Source organism: Herpailurus yagouaroundi, unplaced genomic scaffold, assembly GCF_014898765.1.
Source record: "Herpailurus yagouaroundi ecotype Mexico unplaced genomic scaffold, PumYag 189, whole genome shotgun sequence".
Lineage (NCBI taxonomy): Eukaryota > Metazoa > Chordata > Mammalia > Carnivora > Felidae > Herpailurus > Herpailurus yagouaroundi.
Genome location: NW_024412420.1, coordinates 9,985,867 through 9,995,324, shown reverse-complemented (window position 1 = coordinate 9,995,324; position 9,458 = coordinate 9,985,867). Strand labels below are relative to the sequence as shown.

The 9,458-nt window shown below is 40.2% G+C and overlaps 1 pseudogene; it reads left to right on the top strand.

The window, feature by feature from the left end:
* Positions 1 to 9,148: 9,148 nt before the first annotated feature.
* LOC121045210 (uncharacterized) lies at positions 9,149 to 9,249 on the top strand (annotated as a pseudogene).
* Positions 9,250 to 9,458: the final 209 nt, after the last annotated feature.

Genomic DNA, 9,458 nt, shown 5'->3' with positions numbered 1-9,458 from the left:
AAAAAAATAAATAAACGTTAAAAAAAATAATAATAAAAAAAAAGAATTTATTAGCAGGCTTAAGCTGCAGAGGGACATCTTTTTTCCAACATACGGAAAGAACGAGCCTGAGAAATGAAGACAATATAAAGAAAAACAAAGAGCAAGGAGGAATAAAATCCTAATCAAAGGTACTATTTGAGTCCTAGATTCAGTAGTTCTTGGAGCCAGCATTTTCCAGTCGTTTTTATTTTTTCAGTTACATAACCCAATGCATTCCTATTTTACATAAGCTTATTTGAGATGGTTTCTAGCATAAGAAACTGAAAGAACCCTAACATACTCATCTACTTTCCCTCAAGAGCCATTTGATTTCCTTATATTAGAGAACATTTTCCTGATCTTTGGACGTTTGAAACCTATAACCTCGGAAACATTGGTTCTTAATCATCCAGAGGTCCACAGACCCATTTGGTAATTTGATATATCCATGAACCATGTTTCCCCATAAAAAATGCCTGCATCCAACCCGAGTTCTGCCTATTTTTTCTCAGAGACTCAGGGAGCCCTTAAGTCCTTCCACAAACCACACATTTAGCACCCATGCCCTATACATTTTATTATATATTCCATATTTGTGAGGCTTCTGGGAAGCCTCAAACCACCATTGTTTACTTTTCCAGAATACTAACCCAAAGATGACCCTAAGTAAAAGGGGTAAAGTTTCAGTAAATGTAAGACAAGAGGCAACTGGACAAATCATTCATTCATTCATTCATTCAAAAAATGTCTCCTATCTACTCTGTGCCGGGCACATGGAACATGACTGTGATTACCACACTATCCCTGCCTTCAGAAGGTGTTCACTGGCTACAAACTGAATGCAAACAGGAGATATAAAGGTTATGTCGAACAGAAAATCAATAGCTATACAATAGGATGTTGCCGATGAAGTCTGTATAAATTATTTCAACATTTTGCCAGAGGACACAAGCAAAGACTAAGAATTAATAAGAAAAAGTAATTATTTTTTGGCCTGCTTTGAAAATGATGCTCCCATGGCTAACTGAACTGCTATATCTGGGTTAAGTAAGCAGAAATTTTAGGCTTCTTTTGTGCTATGGATAAAAGGCTGTTTTAAAGAACAGACAGTAGACCTGAAATCATTATTGCACTATATGCTAATTTGGATGTAAATTTAAAAAAATAAAATTAATAAAAAAAAAAAAGAACATACAGTAGATGTTTACCAAGTAACATTTAAAATGATGTGCTACTGGGCACCTGGGTGGCTCAGTCAGTTAAGTGTTTGACTTTGGCTCAGGTCATGATCTTGCAGTTTGTGAGTTTGAGCCCCGCATCGGGCTCTGTGCTGACAGCTCAGAGCCTGGAGTCTGCTTCAGATTCTGTGTCTCCTCCTCCCTCTGTCTCTCCCTGTCTCTCAATAATAAATAGACGTTAAGAAAAAAAATTTTTAATGATGTGCTACTGAACTTCTAACAAAAATCTTTACCACTAACAGATTGGTAGTTGCCAGGAGCAGGGGGTAGGGGTAGGGGAAAATGGGTGAAGGTGGTCAAAGGGCACAAACTTCAGTTACAAGATGAGTAAGTTCTGGGGATGTAATGTACAGAATGGTGATTATAGATAACACCACTGAACTATACATCTGAAAGTCACTAAAAGAAGATTTTGTAAGTTCTCACCACAAAAACAAAAACTAATTATGTGACATGATGTTAACTAACCTTACTTGTGGTAATCATTTTGCAATATATACATATCTCAAATCATTATAGGGTTGCCTGGGTGGCTCAGTGGGTTGGGCATCTGGCTGTTCGTTTCAGCTCAGGTCATGATCTCACGGTTGGTGGGATCGAGCTCCGTGTCGGGCTCTGAGCTGACAGCTCAGAATCCTGCATAGGATTCTCTCCCCCTCTCTCTGCTGCTCCCAGGCTCACCCTCGCTCGCTCTCTTAAAATATATAAATAAACATTTTTTAAAAATTCATTACACTGTACACCTTAACCTTCCACAACGTTATACGTCAATTATTTCTCAATAAAGCTGGAAAAAAAAAAAAACCTTACTACTATTCTGCCTATTCAGAACCTCTGATAGAAGAAACATCATCATGAACACACAGCTTCATGTTTGCTTTGTTTCTTAGCGACCCAGTTTGGCTACAGAAGGGCATGAATAATCCATAACTGTTTAGCAGTCACTACACTACTATCTGCTTACTGTACAAGCATTATTTACACCTACCTAGATGATTCATGTTTCAATATTGTTCACATTTTTTTATGACTACTGAGGCTTTATATCTATATCACCTCAAGTAAATACAGCAAAAGAAAAAAAAAAAGAGACCCCCCCCCCGCCCCAAAATGACGTGACAGTTCACGGACTGGCAGGGCTATGTATCTCCAAATGTAAATCTCTTGTTTCTGCAGTTTCCCTTCACAGGAAGGGACTGGCAATAATGAAAATATTGCAAAGCAAATACATAATGCCAGTCCTTTCCTTCAAGCAAATTAAAACATAAACTTAGTACAAAACGAACTACCATCTCTCACAAGGGTGTATATGTTTGTTTTCTCTCTTATTCTAAACAGCAGATCCTAAATTAAGCTTTTTGGAATCATGAACTCCTTGGAGAATCTTATGAAAATAGATCCTTTCCTCAGGAACACAAATATATGAAAGATAAAACTACGCAAACTTAGTGCATCTTCAAGGTCTACAAGAAATCAAGAATGATTTTCCACCATTTATAAAAACAGTGAATGTTGATTTCTTTTAAAATCATCTTTTAAAATTCTCTCTGTTCATAAAAGTCCCAATTTTAAATGTGTTATTATATCTTGGTTTGGAAATGTACATCTGCCACCCTCATTTAAAATACTAATGATGGGGGCAGGGGAACGCCTGGGTGGCTCAGTCGGGTAAGCACCCGACTTCAGCTCAGGTCATGATCTCACGGTTTGTGAGTTCAAGCCCCACAGGGGGCTCTCTGCTGTCCTTGCCGAGCCCACCGTCTCTCTCTCTCTCTCTCTCTCTCTCTCTGCCCCTCCCCCACGCTCGCGCACGCTCTCTCTCTTTCTCTCTCAAAAATAAAGAAACATTATAAACAAACGAACAAACATACTGATTAAAAATTGAAAAAAAAAAGAGAAGTATAAAATGGGGGACTAACGCGATACGAGAGACTATGGGAAAACCTTCCTGAGACATTTGAGCTGAGACCTGAAAGATAAATAAAAGTTCATCAAGCAAAGAGAGGCTGAAAGAAACCAAGGGCATCCAGAATGGCCAAGCTCAAAGACAAGTTAAAGAGGATGGCTGGAGATGAGGCTGGACAATTAAGGACCAAATCCTACAGGACCTTGCAGAATACTGGATCATATCAGAGATACTGAACTCCACTCCTCCTTTGGAAAGCTCAGTGTGAGACCATATGGGAAATTCAATGGAGGGAGCTGAGGGAGTTTGAGAGGAGAACCAGGGTGTGTAAAGGGAGAGAGACCAAAGGTCACCACAATAGTCCAAATGAGAGAGGATTATGAACAGTGGCAGGGAGAATGGAGACAAGGATGAATTCAAGATAATTTGTTGGAGGGAAAATATACACAATTGGTGACTGAAAGAACGTAAGGGAGAAGAGAGAAGGAAAAATGAGGAAAGAAGACCGATTTCCGGCTTAACCAATGATGAGCTGGTGATATTGCTTATCTGAAATAAACAAAGCTACAATAGCCAAATTATGGAAACAGCCTCACTGTCCATCAATTGAAGAATGGATAAAGAAGATGTGGCATATATGTATACACTGGAATATTACTCAGCCATAAAAAAGAATGAAATCTTGCCATCTGCAACAATGTGGATGGAGGTAGAGAATATAATGCTCAGTGAAGTAAGTCAGAGAAAGACAAATACCATATGAATTTACTCATATGTGGAATTTAAGAAACAAAATGAGCAAAGGGAAAAAGAGAGAGAGGCAAAGAGAGAAACAGACTTGGTAACACTTGTGATGAACACCGGGTCATATATGGAAATGTCGAATCATTATATTGTACACCTGAAATTAATATTAAACTGTACGTGGGGCGCCTGGATGGCGCAGTCGGTTAAGCGTCCGACTTCAGCCAGGTCACGATCTCGCGGTCCGTGAGTTCGAGCCCCGCGTCAGTCTCTGGGCTGGTGGCTCGGAGCCTGGAGCCTGTTTCTGATTCTGTGTCTCCCTCTCTCTCTGCCCCTCCCCCGTTCATGTGCTGTCTCTCTCTGTCCCAAAAATAAATAAACATTGAAAAAAAAATTTTTTAATATTAAACTGTACATTAACTGGAATTTAAGTAAAAACTAAAACAGCAAAGGAGGTAGGTAAAAGTTAATATAATACAATTGATATATATTTTTTTAATGTTTATTTCTGAGAGACAGAGCATGAGCGGGGGAGGAGTAGAGACAGAGGGAAACACAGAATCTGAAGCAGGCTCCAGGCTGTCACCACAGAGCCTGACTTGGGGCCCAAACACATGAACCGCGAGATCATGACCTGAGCTAAAGTCAGATGCTTAACCAACTAAGTCACCAGGTGCCCGTAAAATTGATTTTTTTTTAATTGATTAAGGCAACTGCCCCTTGGGATTTTTATCTGTAAATAAGTTATCTCATTATTTGGAGTGTAACTAGCACAACCCACCTGCAGGTTAGCAATATGGATCACAGGCTTTAAAGAATGTATGAGAGCGGTGTTATTTTTCATATATTCTTTAAGGACTTTGTTATATGTAGTATGATCCTAAATTTATATACTGGAGGAATAAATAAGCAAAAGAAAAGATGTGGAAGCATATATTAAAACGCTCATAGTGGCTATTTAGCAGTGGTGGGATTAACGGTGATTTTATCTTTTTTAATAGCCCTTATCCTTAAGTAGCCTAAAGTTGCATTGTTTGTTGGGGTTTTTTTCGTACAATAAATATGTATTATTTACATATTTTAAAAGAATAAAGGAAAGTGGAAAAACGCGTAGTGAAGGCCTATACCTCCTCAATGGTAGTGAAGCTAAACATGAACCTTCATTTACATTTCAGATTAGAAAAGTTGCCAAATTAAACATTAATATTACTGCTTAACTAACCAAAAATGATTATGGGTGTTTTTCTAAATACAATTAATCAAAACCATACTCTGAAATAGGATACTGAGAGAGGAAAATCAGTGTGAAGGGAGAATTCCACTTTAATTATATACAGTTCATGCTATATGCCATGACCTTACACTAGATCTGTTGAAGTCGAAAGCTACAATACAGGGTGGAGTATGTCAGCACTAGGATATAGAAGTGTGGATCCATCCCAGAAAGACTCTAAGAAGAATGTAGAAAATAGATTCATTTTATAGATATCATTCTTTCCTATAAAGGTACTTACAAGAGAGTTCCAGTTACAACTAGATTTCCTTTTATCAACCCAAATCTGCATCTAATGCTGTATTTTTACAGGACTTGAGACTTTATCCCAGCCGGAGACATTTTGAAGGAGGGGGCGGGGAAAGTAAGCACATGCTCAAAAACAAAGTAAATGGATACTCAAAAGAAGCCTATTGGCAGGGTGCCTGGGTGGCTCACTTCGATTAAGTGACTTTGACTCTGGTCATGATCTCAAGGTTCATAGGTTCGAGCCCCATGTCGGGCTCTGTGCTGACCGCTCAGAGCCTGGAGCCTGCTTCAGATTCAGTCTCCCTCTCTCTCTGCCCCCTTCCCTGCTTGCACTCTGTCTCTCTCTGTCTCTTTCTCTCTCCCAAACATAAACAGTATATATTATTTTAAAAATAGAAGCCTATGGGCATTCATAATTGATTAAGTGTGACTTTACTTCTTGCCAGTGGAATAACTTCATGAAGCTGGTCTGCCTCCACTACATTCAGCAAATGCTGGGGTTAGGGCAATATCAAAATCAAGGCAGGAGAAGGGCAGTTTTTCAAATTACAAAAGCATCCAACCCTGGAAAACTCTAGCTACTCCCCTCCAGCACGGGAGTCTGTCAGAGCCACTCAGGTATGTTGCTGTGGAGTACACATCCCTCCCTTCACCCCTTTTTGTCTCCCTCTTTATGTCCTCTGTCACCAACACACTTCTTTAAAAAAGTGTGCGGTGGGGAGAGTAAGAGCCCATGCATACATGGCTTTTGTTTTAGCATGTATGATAAATCCCTCTTCACTAGATACCCTTGCCCCTCTCAATTACTAATCAGCCAACAACACTGACATTAACTTCAGACAGAACTCTCCTGAGAGCAACTAGACACTGTTAAAAAAAAACAAAAACAAAAAACAAAACAAAACAAAACAAAAACTCCATAGACAATACAGACTTATGTTAGGATCTAAAAAGAATAAGCTTTGTGATGAAGCAAAATGGTTTCAAGTCCAGATGGCCTATAGGGGCTGTTTTTCTCCACTGTTGTGGAGAAAAAAACAAATGAATACTTTGAAAAGCTAAGCTCACCAAGTTAAAAAAAAAAAACAAAAAACAAAAACAAAAAAAAACCCTAGAGACTGTTCCTAATTGGAGTAAAGATTCAAGAGCCAAAAAAAGAAAAGCCCTTAAAAATAGTAACTTTGAGGGGCACCTGGGTGGCTCAGTTGGTTGAGTGACCGACTTCGGCTCAGGTCATGATCTCACAGGTCGTGAGTTCAAGCCCCACGTCGGGCTCTGTGCTGACAGCTCAGAGCCTGGGGCCTGCTTCAGATTCTGTCTCCCCCTCTCTCTGCCCCTCCCCCACTCATGCTCTGTCTCTCTCTGTCTCAGAAATAAATAAACATTTTAAAAAATATATTTGCTGGGGCACCTGGGTGGCTCAGTCGGTTCAGCGTCTGACTTCAGCTCAGGTCACGATCTCGCGGTCCGCGAGTTCGAGCCCCGCATCGGGCTCTGGGCTGATGGCTCAGAGCCTGGAGCCTGCTTCTGATTCTGTGTCTCCCTCTCTCTCTGCCCCTCTCCCGTTCATGCTGTGTCTTTCTCTGTCTCAAAAATAAAAAAACGTTAAAAATAAATAAATAAATAAAAGACCACATATTTAAAAATATATATATATATATATTTGTTTGGGGTGCCTGGGTGGCTCAGTCAGTTGAGCAACCGACTTCGGCTCAGGTCATGATCTCGCAGTTCATGAGTTCAAGCCTCACGCTGGACTCTGGCTGACAGCTCAGAGCCTGGAGCCTGCAGCCTGCTTCGGATTCTGTCTCCCTCTCTCTCTCTGCTCCTCCCCTGCTCGCACTCTGTCTCTCTCTCTCTCAAAAATAAAAATAAATAAAATAAAATAATTTTTAAAAACTATTTTTATGAGACAACTGAGAAATGTGTATACTGATTAAACATTAAATATTATTAAGAAATCATTTATTGGGCACCTGAGTGGCTTAGTTAGTTAAGCGTCCAACTCTTGATTTTGGTTCAGGTCATACATGAGCTCATGGTTTGTGAGACTGAGCCTCTCTCTGTCCTCTCCCCTGCCTCTCAAAATGAATAAATAAACTTTAAAAAAAAGGAATAATTTGGGACGCCTGGGTGGCTCCATCAGTTGAGTGTCCGACTTCGGCCCAGGTCATGATCTCACAGTTCGTGAGTTGGAGCCCCACATCGGGCTCTGTGCTGAAAGCTCAGAGCCTGGAGACTGCCCCTGCTCATGCTCTGTGTCTCTTTGTCTCTCAATAATAAATAAATGTTAAAAAATTAAAAAAAATTTTTTTAATCAAATAAGTATGTACAAAGGCACATGTACAAGAATATTCATTGAAGCACTATTTGTAATAACAGCTAAAAACTGGAAGGTAATTCAATGTCCATCAACAGATAGTGGATAAATATATTATGACAGAGGCATATGATGAAAACTATGTAATTAGAGAGCTGGGGTGAGGATGGGGCTAAAATGGGGGAAAAGCGGAAGTCTAAAAGAACTAGTAAAAGTTAGTAGTAACATCCCTAATACATCCCCAGTGCCATCCCAGAGCACCCAGGTGGTTCTTCTGTCCTCCTACACAGGAAGTGTGTTTTCAGAATAAACTCAGTAAGAGATGCTAGACAAGGAAATACCGGTAACAAGTAGGTGCCAAATGGAAAGAAATGAAGTAAGTAAAAATCTACATACCAAGTAGCAATACTGACCGTCCCCTTCCCATTCCTGCCCTCACCCAGATTCTCAAGTGACTCGGCTTCTCTATCACTCACTCCCCCTGAGAATATCTTCCCTTGGCAAAACTCAAATACCTCTGAGATATAAGACCATGGGATACTGAAATCTGGGTTCCCAATAGGCAATAAACTGCTTCCAGATACACAAAGCTTCTGGCCCTCCTTTTTTTTAGTGCCTCACGCTTATAACATGAAGAGATAATTAAGGGTTATCAGGCACTTGAAGCTCAAACCTGAAAAAGAGACCAAAACTATCAGAAAAAAAAATGGGACTCTGAGGAAACAGACAAAACAGGGAACAAATGAAAACTATAATTAATATACTCAGAGACCAAAGAAAACTCACTGCATCCATGAAACCGGAACAGTATGCTATTTTTAGAAAGAGGTGGGGGCAGGGGAAGAACAAGAACAAGGAAGAGCTCTTAGAGATTATAAAAGTATGAACTGAAGAATAGAGCACTTTGGCCTATCTTTCGTGTACAAACTATACCTTAGGTAATTGAACAGTTGATAAGGGAGAAGTTCTCTTTTATAAGAAAATCAGGTAAAAATGCTGAAGGAAAAACTGAGTTAGAATAGCACCATTTCCCAATCCTTAATGAAATAATAGGGAATATCCAGTCACCATTCAGATTTTCCTGGTTATCTCATGAATGTTCATAGCCAGGATCCAAAGTCCCTACGTTGCATTTGGATGATACATCTCTTAGGACTCTTAAAGTACAGATTCCCCATGCTCACTTCAGCAGCACACATAAAACAGAGAGATAGGGGACGCCTGGGTGGCTCAGCCGGTTGAGCATCTGACTTCTGCTCCGGTATGATCTCACTGTCTGTGAGTTCGAGCGCCGCGTCGGGCTCTGTGCCGACAGCTCAGAGCCTAGAGCCTGCTTCAGATTCTGTATCACCCTCTCTCTCTCTGCCCCTTCCCTGCTCATGTGCGCGCTCGCTCTCTCTCTCTCTCAAAAATAAAAATAAAATAGAAACATACAGAGAAAATTAGCATGGCTCTGTGCAAGGATGACACACAAATTTCTGAAGCATTCCATATATTTATGTTAACTGTACTGGAATTAAACTTTTTTTTAAATAAAATTGGGGCACCTGGGTGGCTCAGTTGGTTAAGCATCTAACTCTTGGTTTCAGCTCAGGTCATGATCTCACGGTTCATGAGATCAAGCCCCACATCAGGCTCTGCTGGCAGTACGGAGTCTGCTTGGGATCCTCTCCCTCCTTCCCTTTCTAATCTCCCCCTGCTCTCTTT